This window comes from Vicugna pacos, chromosome 20 (assembly GCF_048564905.1).
Source record: "Vicugna pacos chromosome 20, VicPac4, whole genome shotgun sequence".
Taxonomy (NCBI): Eukaryota; Metazoa; Chordata; class Mammalia; order Artiodactyla; family Camelidae; genus Vicugna; species Vicugna pacos.
The window spans coordinates 15,901,793-15,917,119 of NC_133006.1; the positions used below are offsets into that span (position 1 = coordinate 15,901,793).

Genomic DNA, 15,327 nt, shown 5'->3' on the forward strand with positions numbered 1-15,327 from the left:
TGATGGCGGCCCCGCAGCCCGCCAATGGCCCACTTGGAACTAGAGCCTAACAGCCACGTAGTCCAGGTGTTCCACTGCATCCTGCTGCCTTCTCGCCCTCAATTAATCCGCAGGAATTTGCGAGGCGAGCCGGGAGGCGCCGGCGGCAGGAGGCTGTCCCTAGCCCTCCTCACTCCAGGACGTTGCGTCCACGCAGTGCCTGTGGTGTTCTGTAGTTCAGTCGCGGGTCATCTCCTGTGGATGGGGGTCCTTCGCGCACCGCGCCTCATTTGTCTCCGTTTGTGGGTGCTTGGTAGAACGCAGAGGCTAGATTCGAATCCCAGCAGTCTCGCCACCTGTGGGACTTAGGGCACATCACCTGACTTCACTGTACCTCAGTTTCCTCTTGTGAAACTGGGGTGGGATTGATAGCGGGAGGGGGGTGGGGGGAGATGAGCTAATACACGCAAAGGGTTTGTTACTGTGCAGACGTAGAGTAAGAGATCAAGAAACAGCGCCTAATGTTATTTCCTGCGTGGCGAGTGGATGAGTGGAAAACGTTCACAAGCAGTGTCTGGAAACTTGCGTGGCGCCTGTCACGCCGCGCCCATCTGAGTCTGCGGGGCATCCCCACCCCCCAACCTGGGGCACATGGGGCGGGGTCTTCGGACCTCGGTCGCTGCGCCTGGTGAACTGCCAGGAGGAGTCGGGGCCCAAACCTTAGCTGAGCGCAGCACCCAGCCCCTTTGTGTCCCCCCGCCCCCTCTTCCCCACTTCCTGCCCAGCTTTAAACTCGGGATTGGCGGCGCGGCGCAGACTTTGTAAACACGTCGTGCCTGTGGCGGTGGAGACTGGTTCTGTTTGGACGCCTGGGGAAGGGGCGCGTGCCCCTCCGCGAGGCTGGAGGTGGCGACCCCCCTCCTCTCCAGGACAGAGGCCAGAAGAGGCGAGAGAGAGTGTCTCCGGCTACAGTCGGTGCTCCGGGGGCTCACCTGCCAAGGAGGTAGGCTTGAGGGCTGGAGAAGCTGAGATACATGGTGTCAGCATCTCTTCGCGTGGCTGGGGCCTCCAAACTGAGGCTGGGCACCCGGACTTGGGGTCAGAGGTGGGTGGGTTAAGGAGGTCACCGCCCCCTCATCATCTCCCCGTTGTCCTTCCAAGATTGGCTCACTTTCTCTCTGAGTTGCACGTGGCTGAAGGGCAGAGAAGCCCCCAAAGCCCTAAGATTTCTGTATGTCTACACAGTCCCCCTCCAAGCAGACCTGGAAGCCCAGTGACTTCACTAGGCTGTCTGCCGTGGTTCTTCTCGTATCTCAGAGATAAGGGTGGGAGGCAGTAGGAGGGCAGAACCAGTGTGGGCAGGGAGCCTTGGGGTCCTCCTGTCAGCCAGGGCCGAGGAGGGAGTCCAGAAGACTGGACTGGAGGAGGGACTTCTCAGTGGTGGTCCCTCTGGTGCTGATGGGTGTACAAATGATGGCCTTAGCCTTTTCTGTGTCTTTTAATGTGTCAACAAGAGGACTAACTGAAGAAATTGGTTGCTGTTACTAAGGGAGCATTAATGTGTGCATTTGCAAACATTGATAGAGAACCTGCTTTATGTCTAGGATTGTATGGGATGCTGAGGGTGCAATGATGTTATTCCTCCACAGAGTTCTGATGTGGGTGATAGAATAACAGAGATAAGGTGCCAAGTTGGGGTGGCTGGAAAGGCTTCAGAGAGAAGAGGATGTTTGAGTTGGGTTCTGAATGATGAATAGTCACCAGGCAGAAAGTGGTGGGAAGTCTTTGTGGGCACTTACTCATAATACAGAGCTGGACTGAACCCTGCCTGTGGTGTTGCGCATTGGAATACGATGGGGACCCAGAAGCAGTTCCTGCTCTCTTTTACCCACTATCTAGACAGACATGAAGAAGAAATGGGAATGAACAGGATGGGTTCAGGGAAAGGCACATTTCTGGGCTGATACCTCAAAACCCAGAAATTCCCAGCTAGGTGCATCTGGGAGAGTCTACCTGGGGGTGACGTGACAGTTCACACAGTCTTAGGGCACCCACTCCCCACCCCTGGTTGCTAGGACTGTTTTCTCTAACAAATCCTTGCTCTATGCCCCCTACCTCAATTCTCTTTGGGACCTGACATGAGTGAAAAGAACTGGACCTCCCATTGCTTTCCTGCAGCTTCTTTTGGTCTTTCAATTCCCAGGCTCACTTGAGAGATGGCTGACACAAGAGTTTGTGAATTCACTCAACACCTGTCTGCTGTGACCACCCTGTCTGCACAGACTGAAAAACATTGGGGACATAATAGTAAATTAATCAGAGCTTCTACTCCCCTGGACTTTAGAATTGAAAGCATCTCTGAGAATCCCAGCAAGATCCTTAGTCTCTGTCCAGTCCTTGAGACCATGACCTCCGTGGTCCCAAATGCCTTCTCTCCATTTCCTTCCTTCAAGGGTTCAGAATACTGGCTGAGGCTTATCTAGTACTGTCAGTACTCATCTAAATGTTTTAAGTATAGGGTCTCATTTAATCCTCCTAACAGTCCTGTGAGGTAAGCATTAGGATTATCTACATTTTGTAGATGAGGGAACTCAGGCACAGAGGTGATACTTTTCCTAAAGAGGACACCAGAAATAAATGGCAGCGTTGGGATTTAAACCCAGGTCACTTGACTTGGGAGGCCCTGTTCCTAACCATTAGGCTAGCCTGCCTCCTTGACTGACCACATGGAGTACACACTTGAGTCAGACTTAGGGGTTTCTGAAAGGGAGTCCGTGGTCCTGTATCTTGGGTGATACAGAGGAGCGCATCTGTTAGCTGAGCACGTGCTGTTTACAGGGAGCCCCAGCAGGCCTGCAGTAAGGTTGTGGGGACCACACGGAGCTGATATCCTTTCCTAATGGCCCTGTGTGTGTATGTGTGTGCGTGTTTTTTCCTGAGTAAGCCTCCCTCACCAGGAGGAACAAACCAAGGTTTGACACAAGAAAGATACATGGAGGTGGTGTGCTAGAATCTGGGGAGATGGGAAGTCAAGATCCACCTTTTGTTGGGAGTCTTTAAGAAGAGCAGAGACCATCATATTCTAGGTTCTGAGGGGAACAATCCAGCCTGGTAGCTGAGTAAGGAAGATGGTTAGGGGGTGGAAGCAATCTTAAGATGCTCGCTCCTCTTCACCATAGCTGCTGTATCCCAAAGCTGCATCCCAAAGCTGCATCTGCGTATCCAACCTCATCCCTTCAGGCAGCCTGGGACCTTGCCTATGACGCCAGCCAGGCCATAGGGCGGAGGTTCTGTGGATTCCAGCCATTTCCTGAAACTCTAAGTTTCTCACCTGAGCCCTCCAAACAGATCTGGGGAGGCCCTGAAGCTGTCCCTCTCTGCCTGCAGTCAAACTGCCTCTAGTGACTGTCTTTGAGGGAGGGGTGTGTGTTGGGTGGAATGGATGTTGATGCTGGGAGTTGAGGCTGAGGGTAAGCAGGACGTGAAGGCCAGAACTGTTCAGATCTCCAGGCTACTCCTCCCCCACACACACCCCTCATAGGGTGGGGTGCGATGGAGGCCTTGGCAGCCCCAGCCCCCTGCCCTAGGTGCCCCACTCTTTGAGAACAGGTTGTTCTCTTGAGAAACCACAAGAGGAAGTTTAGGGAGGGTTGGGGGTGGGGAAAGTTCTGGGGCTCCTGCCAAGTTTCCCTTTCTCTGCTGAGCGGTAGGTGTGTTTATTTTGGTGTGTTTTTCTTGCCCTCAAAGACATTTAAATTTTAAACCCTCTGTGAGTTTCAAAGAACTGTCAAGACCTGCCCCATTCCAGTGTGTGCAGTGTGTGGGTGTGTTGGGGGAGACAGAGACACCCCTGGAAGTGGGACCACAACATGGTACTCATTTGTTGGATTTCATCTGGGATTCGTGCTGGTGAGGAAAGGCTGGCTGACTCCATGAAGTCTCTTTTTCTCTGTCTCTCTGCCCTTTCACCTTTCTCTTCCCCAAAGCACTCCCACAGCCCCAAACTCAAGAAAATGTGGTTATAACGGCCACTTAGGAGCTGAATGATGTGGCCAGGAGCTGCCCTAAGTGTTCTACCTGCCTTATCTCATTTAATATTCACCATAACTCCTGGTAGTAAATGACTCTGCCCCAGTTTACAGATTAAGAAACTGAAGCCCAGAAAGGCTAAGAAACTTGCCTGAGGTTACACAGCTAGTAAGTGGCAGAGCCCAGATTTGAACACTTGTCTGTCTGACTTCAGGGCCTGTGCTCCTGAAGTCTGTTTAACCCCCAAAGCAGGACATCGACTTCCCCAGCATACTAGACCCTGCACAATAGGAGGCTGAGCTCCAGAGATATTTTAATAATGGTGCTGCTAGTGTGGGGCGGCGGGGGGCTTGGGTATAGACTTGGAAGGGATTCCTTGGAAGTTAATATATTTAAAAAGGATAAGTGAGGGAAGGGAAGATGCAGTGGGTGAAAAGTTGAGGTCAAACTCTGGAAGTTTGAAGCAAAGGGGGAGACGATTTAAGAGGAATATTTTAGATGTGTTCAAACATTTGAAAGGTTGCCTTTGGAAGACCTCAGATAGGGGACTGGTCGAGGCAGATTTTCAAAAAGCATAAAGACTATCTAGAAAATTTAATTGCCTAATCCGCTTCTGCAGAAGTGAGTTCCTCGTCTAGAGGAGTCTAGAGTATGTGCTTAGGAGGGGCTTCTGCAACTCTAAGCCCTCAAAGCCCCTTCCACCTCTAAGCCTCCCACGCGATTACATCCACTTCCCCCTTCCGCTCGGTCTCTGTTCCCCGGCTCCCATGGTGTTACCCATCTGTCCACCAGGTGGGGCTGTTGCCCAGCATGTCACTCCAGGGGCAGCTTGATGGGGTAAGGAGCGCCCCCTGGTCCTTCAGCCACCAGCTGGTTTCCTGGGGCCTTTCCCCAACCCCATCTCCAGCTATCTATCTACACACCAGGGCCCAGAGAGCCACGTTTGATCCGGCACGGCCCCCATAAAATGCGCTCTCAGGTCTCCTCCAGGCTTAGGCCAGAACATGCAGGCCTCCACCCCTGAGCAGGCTCTCTTCTCCAGGTCAGGGATCCCCTCTCTCCCCTCCTCTTTCCCCTGGCCGACCTTCCTTTGCCCTGGAGGTAGAAGGACCCACGTTCAGGACAGAGGGCAAGACCAGCAGCCCTCACGGGCATGGCCTTTCGTAGCCTTCAAAGGCATGGCACCCATGTCATATCCTCTCCTTTAAGGTCCTCAAAAGCTGCACCTCTGGGAAACTTTTTGCCCTCAGCGGCTTGACCAGTTCTCCCACCCTCCTTCAGTCTCCCCCTGGGAGAGCCACTCCTAAGGAGAGAGAGCCTGGGCCCAGGCCATGTCCCTAGGAAGGCGGGGCAGGAGAGGGGTTGCTTGGTGCCTTGTTTGTTGGCCCAGATCTGTTTCCTTAAACCTTTAGAAAGGCCCAGAACCACTGGGGCCCCAGGGACACAGCAGGTGGGGCTGCGCATGTGCTGGGACAGAGAGTGCAGTTACAATCACAAAAGCCCTGTGGCCAGAGAGCGCCATGGAGGCCAGGCCCAGTGAGAGAAGCCACAGCCAGCAGTGTTCCAAGCACTTAGGAACTCCGGTACCCCCACCCGGCCTACAACCGTGTGAGTTAGAACACGCCCGTTTTATAGAAGTGCAAACCAAGGCAGCGAGAGTTAAGCAGCTGGCTTCCATTCACACAGCTGGACAGTGGCTGAGCTGCAAGTCTGACGAGGCCATTTGGCTGTAAAGTTGGCACACGTGACCACTAGCCCACGCTCCCTCCCGTGGAGTGGCTGAGAGAGCTCCATGCAGAAACCACCCTGTTTGAGTCCTAGCTCGGCTCCTTTCTGGCTGGGTGAAACTCAGCTTCCTGGCCTGTCAAGGAGGCATAACCCTGCCTCCCTGGGTCCTTGTGAGTTTTGATCGTGCTGAAACTCGTTGAATGCTTACAGTCTGCCAAGTGTGGCTTGTGTTCTCACAGCAGCTCTGTGAGGCAGGCACTGTCTTATGCCTTTATGGGCCAGGAAACTGAGGCACAGAGTGGTTACACAGAGTAAGGGGCTGAGGCTTCAGGGCCCACCGTCTGCACTAGGCTTGGGAGATAATAAATGCCAAGTGCCAAGCACGTCATGCACCCTTATACGTGGTGCCTCTGTCACTGTATTGTTGTCATAGTCATCTCCAGACCGAGCTCCCTTGGCTGGCGTGGGGACTGTCCCCAAACAAGGCAGCAGCCCTGGTTTCTTTCCTCACCATCCCACCTACGACTTCATCTCATCGTTTCTTCTAGAATAAAGATCGGCCCCCAAGTTCTGACCTGTGGTCAGACAGTTGGACAGAACACTTGAAATTGGGACTGGCCCAGAAATTCCCAGTTCTGGCCCCAGCTTCGCCTGCTCCAACTCTCCCTCCCTCCTGTTCTCTCTCTTCTTCCCTCCAGGCTGCGCCTCCTGCCCCCTCCCCTGGGGGCCCCGAGTTCTGGGAAAGGAAGCGGGAGCAGGGCCTCCGACAGATGCAGACCCTGGGCTCCAACTTGGGCTCTAGCTGGAGGTGTTATAGGCTGTGGGAGGAGGAGAGGGCTGGTGGAGAAGGGTGGGGGGTGGGAGGAGGGGGCACAGCAGGCCCCCTAGGCTGCCTGTCCCCAGGGAGGCATCTGTCTGTTCTTCACAGACTCTCTGTCCTAAGCTCCGGTTTATTAAGCTGACTCTGCTGGGTGCTGAGGAATCAGCTCTAATAAGACCCCGGGGAGGATTTCCTCCTCTCTGGCAAGTGGATCTTTCAAGCTGTCTTTGAATCATGGAAGGAAGAATGCTGGTCCTCTCAGCGCCGAGCGGGCCCTCTGCAGTCACGGCTGCTTTTTCCTTTCCTTACAGCCCTGTTCCCTTTTCTCTAAGCGGGATCTACTGCAGAACCACAGATTGGAGACTCTTCAGAGGTGGAATCTATTTTCATCACAGTGAGAGGATCTTGGGGTTGTAAACTCTTTAGATGTACCAGGTGGCTGTGCATAGACCAGGGCGTAGAACATTCTAGTTTCACCCCAGTCCTCTCTGTTTTTTCTTTCCAGTCAGCTGGTACCTGCTGGTCTTAGGGGCAGCCACCATCTTTTCTTAGAATTCTGCCTTTAGGACCAGGGAGAGCTTTTCCTCTCGGGTGCCTTGGTCTCCAAGGAAACTGAGTCTTTTTCTGCCCGGGCCCTGCCCCTTGGGTTCTAGTTCAAAACTCTTTACAACCACTGAACGTGAGCTTGGTGCCTCCTGGGTGGTCCTCAAAAGTCCTGCTTCTCCCCTGCTTCTCCTACCGCAGCTTCTGGGAATCATTCTGGGTATTCCTTTTAGGAATCTATCGTGTAGATTTTTTCCAAACCCTCTTTGCTTCCTGGGCATATGGCTGTGAAGACATTGGGGGTACTAAGAACATATCTTTGCACAATATTTCTATGTGCCAGGGGCTGTTGGAAGTCTGTACATATAACACGTACCGTGTGTAAATAAGTAAGGTCATAATCAATATGCGTGTTTCTCTACTGATGTCTCATTTATTCCTCACAAGAATCCCCTGAGGTTGCCTTATTTTGCAGATGAGGAAACTGAGGCACAGAGGTTATGTAACTTGCCCAAGGTCACACAGCCCGTCTGTTGATAGCCTGGCAGGTGAGAATACTCTGTCCAGAGTCAGACTTTCTTTTTTCCTTTTTTTAAACATTTTTGTATTGAGTTATAGTCATTCTACAATGTTGTGTCAAACTCCAGTGTAGAGCACAACTTTTCAGTTATACATGAACATACGTATATTCATTGTCACATTTCTTTTCGCTGCAGAGTCAGACTTTTCATGCACACTGTGTGTGCGCGCGTGCGTGCGTATGTACGTGTGCCCCCCCAGCAGGGGGAGTGTGAGGTGACATCAGGTTCCCTGTTGAGATGTCCTGAACACAGCATCAGGATGGGTAGAGCAGGCTGGTGGGCCCCTGAGCTGCCTCTGTGGGTGATGGTGTATCTGTGTGTGATGTGCCTATCTGTGTGGAGGTGTGGTGGTGTGGATACATGTCCCCCAGGCAAGCCCAGGGCCTCCTCCATCCCTTAGTGCTCCTGGCTAGAGCTGCAGGGTTGTCCCCCACGCCAAGCAAGGTGGAAGGGAGGGAGCAAGGAGGGCCCCGCCCTGCCCCAGCAGGCAAGTCAGGTGCTGCACCCTCCCCAGGAAGCAGGAGTGGGTGGTGGCAATGTGAGCTCTGCTAGGTGGGGCTGGGGCCCTGACCTTTCTGGGGAGCCCTGATGAATCAACGCAACCACAGCCGCCCTAACTGCGGCAGTGCTGCAAACAAGCTTTTCCTTCGTCCTCCCCGCTCCCCGCCCCATGCTCATTTTCCTCTCCATTTCTCTCCCCGAGTCTCAGGCTTTGGCAAGGGTGTGGCACCAGAGCAGCGGCTGCGGGCACACCTCTGGCGTTGGTGGTTAGTCTGGGTCCTAGTGCTGGACCTGCAACCTTCACCTTCAAGATACTCCATCCCAAAATGGGCAGCAACCCCACCCGGGGTGGAGGCCTGGTACCCTGCCCAGAGGACAGGACAGCACGGTGTAGGGCTCATGGGCTCATGCACCTGGTGTATGCCTCCAACGACATCGATAAGTCTCAGAGGTCTTGTCCATTCCTCATTTACAGTAGAGCTACATTTTATACCATGTTGGGTTTAAAGTCAGTGTGAAAACAAAACACACATCAACATTACTTTTAAAGTCCCCTTAAACAGCTCATAAAGCACAGTATGTGTAGTTTGGGCATTGTCTCCCATCTCTAAGAATCTCTAGCATAGCCCGTTTTCACTGGAACAGATGGCCGGATCTTTTGTTGAACATCGTGCTGAGTTTGGGATAGGAGCCCACATTGTATGAACAATAGGTAGGTTTCTGCAGCTGGCTGGCATCTCCTGCAGTAGATATGACTGAATTTGTGACACTTTAATGTGCACATTTAAGAATTCAGTATGCATGTGCTCGTGGGCTCTTATTGTCTTCCTGGGCTGCAAGAAAGGTTTGAGTGGCAGTGCTGCCGGAATCTGGAGGAAGGAGCAGTTGCTTGTGGATGGATTAACCAGGAATTTCTCCTCAGAGGTGCCATTTGAGACAATGAAAGAGGAGTGCACTTGATGCAAAAATATTCAGGAGCAATCTTAAATGGTGGTTGTCCTTGTGTCTTTTTACTTTTCTGACTATCTGAGTTTTTTACTGAAAGCCGATTATAGAAATAATCATTTTTCAATTCGTATTTCAATGACGATTCTTAGGCTTATTTGTCCTTTATATTATTATTATTTTTAATTTTTTATAATGCAAACTGCATTTATTTATTTATATTTTTATTGAGTTATAGTCAGTATACAATGTTGTGTCCATTTCTGGTATACAGCACAATTTTTCAGTCATTTTATATTATTATTGATGCTAAAATGATTCATGGCTGTTTCTATAATCAGTTATTTCTCTAACAATGATTATTCTTCATATGACCACTTCTTGTTTTTTAAATGGTTTTAAAAACTCCAGCAACACACTGGGGCAGGGAAGTAAAACCTGAGTGCAGGGAGAGGGCTGGGGCATTCCGGAGACCCTGTGTCTGCTTAAACTGACATGTCGCATCTAAGGCAGCAGCTCTCAAACTTTCTGGCCTCAGGACCACATTACACCTTGAAAAAATTATTGAGGATCCCAGAGAGCTTTTGTTTTTGAAAATTGTAGCTACTGACGTTTACTTTCTAATAAGAACTGTGAAATGAGAAATTTTAAAAAGACTTATTAATTCCTTTAAAGTAACAATAAAAATGTATTGGACGTTAATAGCATCATAATTTTTATAAAATGATAACTGTGTTTTCCAAAACAAAAAATATTAGCAGTGTGGCCTTGTTTTACATTTTTTGCAAATCTCTTTAATGCCTGGCTTCATAGAAGACAGCTGGATTCTCATATCTGCTTCTGCTTCAATCTGTTGCAATATGTTGTTTTGGTTGATGTGTATAAAGAAAATCAGGCCCCACACTGATATGTGGTTGGGAAGGCAGGACCTTGCAGACTGGTCTAGGGGATGGCTGGCTTAGTGGGACATAGAGCTAGAAACTTTGGGGCAGTGGTGGAGAAGCCAAGCCAACAGTGTTGGGTTGGAGTGTTTGAACTTACATGGCAGGTCATGAGGAGCCATTGAGGGCTTTTGAGCAAAGAAGTGACATGATCAGAACTGATTTCTAGGATGGTAGACAAGAAAGAGTCTACACAGAAGAAAAAGGATGGAAACTAAGGTGATGAAGTAGAAATGGAAACGAGGGGGTGATTTGGCAAAATGTTTTCAAGGTAGCAGCAATAAAACTTAGTAGTTATTTGGGAGGAAGGTGTGAAGAGTCATCTACCTTGTGAAATTGCTCAGCCCTTCCCCCGTTAGGCACCATGCCTACTTCTAAGATGAAGGATGCTGCCATATGTTGGAGTTTGCTGCTTGTTCGCCTTCTCTCCTACGAGGCTACAGTAGGTGGTTGGTAAATGAATGGAGGAGAACGCAAGGACTACCCCACGATATTTCAGCCTGGGTGAGTTGGTGCCATTAACAGAAATTTAAAGACCAGGAGGAAAAGATGTCCATTATCATTAAGTATCATCAAATAAAGGGTAGGAGGAGATGTCAAGCTATTAATAGAAAATAGTGGGTGGACCTTAAAATATACTTCTTGGCAAGGAAGTACATTTTCCTAGGTACTAAAGATTTGGGGAGGAATATAAAAAACATCTAGGAGAGATTGCTCTTTATTGTACTTTGTTCTCAGGAACTCAAGTTCAGTTTGGGCAATGTTTTCATTTTAACTCATTTCATACACACGCCTACAAATACACATATACGTGTGTATACATACAACAAACAAGTTTCACTCACTAGATAGTGTTTACCCTTATTCCAGGTGATGTGCTTTTGATATTTTCTTTTTCATTGTGTTGTTTCATATTTTAAAATTGCTGCTCAAGATTAGCTTCATGATTTCATGACCCAGTAAAGCATCCTGACTTGCAAATTGAAAAAATACTAAGTTGATGAGGTATCAGTTTTTTTAAGGTTCTGTTAGCAACAGAAACAGATTGCCTGATATAAGGCAAAAGGAACTTATCGGAAGAAAGTTAGTAACCCATGGACTTAACCAGAAAGACTGGAAATTTTGGAAATGGGCAGTAACTGACAAAGTGCCTGAGGGCTGGGCAGAAGGACAGACCAGTCACCTCTGCCTGGCCAGGCCTGGTGGCAATGGACGGACCCACCCCTCCAGTTTCCATGGTGCAGATCAGGCAGGCTGGCTCCTGGATTTGCAGCAGCGGAGAGGTCACTTCCCGACAGTGCTGTTGGGAAGGGGGCTGTATGTTCAGTAGCCAAAAAGAATAGTCCACAGAAGGTAACACAATGTAGGCACATGAAAGGACATCTAATGGTGAGCGGTGTCCCTACACGAAGATGGATCTGAGTGGGCGTGTTCTTGCCTGCTGGTAGCCTTGCCATGTGGTAAATTCTCCCTTCAGAAAGCAGTTTGGCTAAAGGTATCAAAATCAAATGCTTCCCAAAAATTCTGACCCTCTGCCTTCATAAGCCCACTTTCCAGGCTCTACCCTAACTTAATTCTAAATGTGCAAAAACTTTTGTCCATGATGATTTTCATCAGAGTGTTATTATGTACAGTGACCACAATTTGGAGCAATTGAAGTGCCTCCCAGTAGAGCATGGTTAAGCAACGTATACTATATCTATTAAATGGAATATAAGATAGCCATTAGAAATGTCAATTGCAAAAAAAGTGATATCACCAAAGTTACCTATATATTAGGGAAAAAAATCAGGATACAAAATTGTACTTGAAGTGTATTTACAACTACACATTTTATACACACACACAGACAAAAGACTGGAAGAAAATACATCGAAATGTTAGCAGCAGTTTGTTTTTTTGTGCAGTAGAACTATGGGTGATTTTTTTCTTTACTTTTTCCCCCTTTTCTAAATGTTCCAGTTCTGTAATAACGAGAGAAATGCAAAACAAGTCATGAGTTGTGTTTTCATAAGTATATAGAAAAACGGTCTTTTTGTTTTCATAGCATCTCATTGGAGACAGTAGGTGCCAAGTAAAAAGTTGGCGTGAGGAGTACAGTGTGACAGCCCAGAGGAGGGCCTGGTGTGACCTAGGAGGTGACAGCTGCCACTGCGTCAAGCTGCCAGCTAAGCCAGGACTATCTGTCTACCCTTCAAGTCCTGCGGCACCAATAAAGCTGAAATATCCCTGCAACTCTGGGGGACAAAGTCAGGTTGTCATGGCTGTGGGGGTGGGTCTGACATGTGATGACTCATTTTCAAGACCCAGCTACCCAGGGATGGGCACAGAGGGGGTCTGAAGTAGGGAGCAGGCATTTCTTTGGAGGGCCTGCTTCCTCCTTGTCCCTTTTAGCCCCCTGGAGCATCAGGAAACGAAGGTGGGGAGAGCAGAGAGCAGGACTGCATCCCACAGTATCTGCCTTCTGCAGCTCAGCAACAGGGAAGGAGGTGGAGTCTGGATTGAGCCCCAAGATAAGGAATATGCAGCAGCTGACAGAGAAGATCAAAATAAACAGCTGTGCCCCCAGGAGAATGAACTCCGCATTCCATTCTCTGACCCCACCCCCAATTCCCACTTCTCCCAAGTGCCTCCCCCCATCCCCACACATGCACACTCAGCATCCCCATCAGAGAGAAGGGCCTCCCCTCAGCCTTGGCTCAGGTCCCTTAGAACCTTCCCACACCCGCCCGCTGCCTTCACTGGAGGCTCCGGGGCCCGCTCTCCAGCTGTCTGGAAGGGAGTGAGTGCTCTGGACAGGTGGCCGGAGGCGGATGGAGAGGAGCCTCATCCAGGGCCAGGCTCCACCTGCCAGACCAGGCCACCCTCAGACTCACACGTGGGCTACTCCAGGAAGGCCAGGGACAGAAGAGGGCCAGTGGTGGTGGTGGTGGCGAGTCTGGGGAAGCTGAGGCAGGACCCGGGGCAGTGTAGAGCGGATGCGAGGAGGATGTGGAGTGGTCCTGGTGGCCGGGTCTGCAAACATCTGGTTCTCACCATGGGTGGGCCCAGCCTTCTGGGAGCTCACAGTCCAATAGGGGCGACAGACAGCAGGTACCAGATGTGCCTCGTGAGGTGGTCACTGCTCACCACAGTGCCTAGGGGTGCTCCCCAGCTCTGCAGAACCCCCTGTAAGGCTCCCTGTCTCCTGAGGGTTCAAGTCACTGCCTCGGACGCCCCACACTACTTTCTAGACGTGCTAACCTGGGATTTAAAATCAAGCAGATAGAAGGGGCAGATATCGCTCTCCTAGAGCTGGGCTGACCCCTCAGGCCCCTGGGAGTGGTCATTAATACCCTTTTTCTTTTTCTTTTTCATTCTTTTAATTGAAGTGTAGTCAGTTTACAATGTTGCGTCAATTTCTGGCTTACAGCACGTTTCAGTCATACATGTACATACATATATTCCTTCTCGCATTCTTTTTCATTATAGGTTGCTATAAGATATTGAATATAGTTCCCTGTGCTCTGCAGTAGAAACTTGTTTTATATGTAGTAGTTAGTATCTGCAAATCTCGAACTCCCAATTTGTCCCTTCCCACTCCCTTTCCCCATGGTAACCATAAGTTTGTTTTCTGTCTGTGAATCTGTTTGTTTTGTAAATAAGTTCATTTGTGTCTTTTTTTAGATTCCACATATAAGTGATATCATATGAATACCTATCTTCTGTGTCACCCCCATTCCAGTTCCAACCTGAACAGCAAGACTCAGCCAGACGTGGGCACTGAGGGGCTTCAGGGCAGCTCTGGGTCCCACCATGTAGTACTTCCGTGTCCCAAAGATGTAGGACAAAACTCTGGACATAACTCCTACACTCCTGAATGTGTATGTGGCTTCTGTCCTCACCTACGGAGGATCAAAACCAGGGGGCAGATGGGTCAGTGTTTGCCTTGATGTTCGTCGGGCACCTTTGCGCTTGGTGGGAGGATTGTTGAAAGAGGAAAGTGGTGGTAAGCTCCCAAGCCCAGGTAGTGGACGGCACCCCCACCCACCCCAGTGCCCAGGGAGGAGTGTCTCACGACCCTCTCAGTCCCTAATTGCAGGCAACCTGGCAGGGTGCCACATCACTGTACTTAAATGACTCCCCAGAAGTCCCAAGGCCCTCTGACATCTCCGCATCTCCAGTGGAATGCTGGGCACCTCCTCCCTTGCATAGCCACTCCCAGCCAGGAGACTCAGTGAATGCTTGCTCATAGTAGCCAGCACCGACTATGGAATTTGTAGAGCCCCTTGTTCGAAAAGTATTAAGGATTTCAAGATGGTGGCAACAGAGCATTAAACCAAGGGTGGAACCCTTCTGAGCATGGGGCTCCGTGTCCCTGCACAGGTCACATGCCCAGAAAGCCAGCCCTGAGGGTCGCTAACGTTCATGGAACCCTTGCTGTAATGCCAGACCCTCGGCTCAACCACACGTGATCTCATCCCTGCCTCTGGGCCACCTCATTATCCCTATTGTGCAGACGAGGAAATTGAAGGCTTAGACAGCCACATGACTTGCTGAGGTCACCAGCTCTTAAGGGCTAAGAGTGGGGGACAGAACCCAGCCTGTCGGTCTACAGAGGCCGGGCTCTTAAGCACCCCGGGGCCGCTCCAGCCCATGGGGGAGGGTGGTTGCTGGGCAAGGCAGCTGCGTCTCGTCCCCTTCTTCTGTCCTATCAGGGGCAGGAAGGAAGATGAGGCAAGAAACAGCAGCTGACGGTGCAGCAACAATGGCAGTGGTGGTGAGGGTGGCCGACCCTGACAGAAGTGCTGGGTGGAGACAGGGTGAGATGGGCCCCAGGCCGGGGTGAGCTGGAGGCAGCTGATAGACACCACAGCTGGGCCCTCCACCCTCTTGCCCAATGTGGGCATCGCTGAGCCCTTTCCTCTCCTCTCCCCTCATCACCTCCAGCTCTGCCTTTCTCTTCCTCTTTACGGCCAAGGTCTCTTCTCCCCCACTCTCTCCTTCACCCCCTTTCCAGCCCCCCTCCCCTGGGGAGGTGACTCGGGGCTCTCCTCCAGCCGTATTCTCGATATTACCATGTTACTCACCGTAGTAGTAACAGCCATGGTTTTGTGAGCACCTACTGTGTGCCAGGCACGCTGCTGGGACCTGATAGATCTAGAAACTTGACTTCTCTCCACAAGCCCGTAAACAATTATCATGAGCCACAGTTTATAAAGGAAGAAACCAAGGCTCAGAGAGGCCAAGAGATTTGTCCAGGGTTACCCAGCTGCTAAGT

At 50.4% G+C, this 15,327-nt stretch overlaps 1 protein-coding gene across 1 annotated transcript in view; it reads left to right on the forward strand.

The window, feature by feature from the left end:
* Positions 1-757: 757 nt before the first annotated feature.
* CCND3 (cyclin D3) overlaps positions 758-15,327 on the forward strand; it is a 76,864-nt gene continuing 62,294 nt past the window's right edge. The window contains exon 1 of the mRNA XM_015237444.3: positions 758-982. The gene's annotated coding sequence lies outside the window, so the exon portion shown is untranslated. The remainder of the gene's footprint in view (positions 983-15,327) is intronic.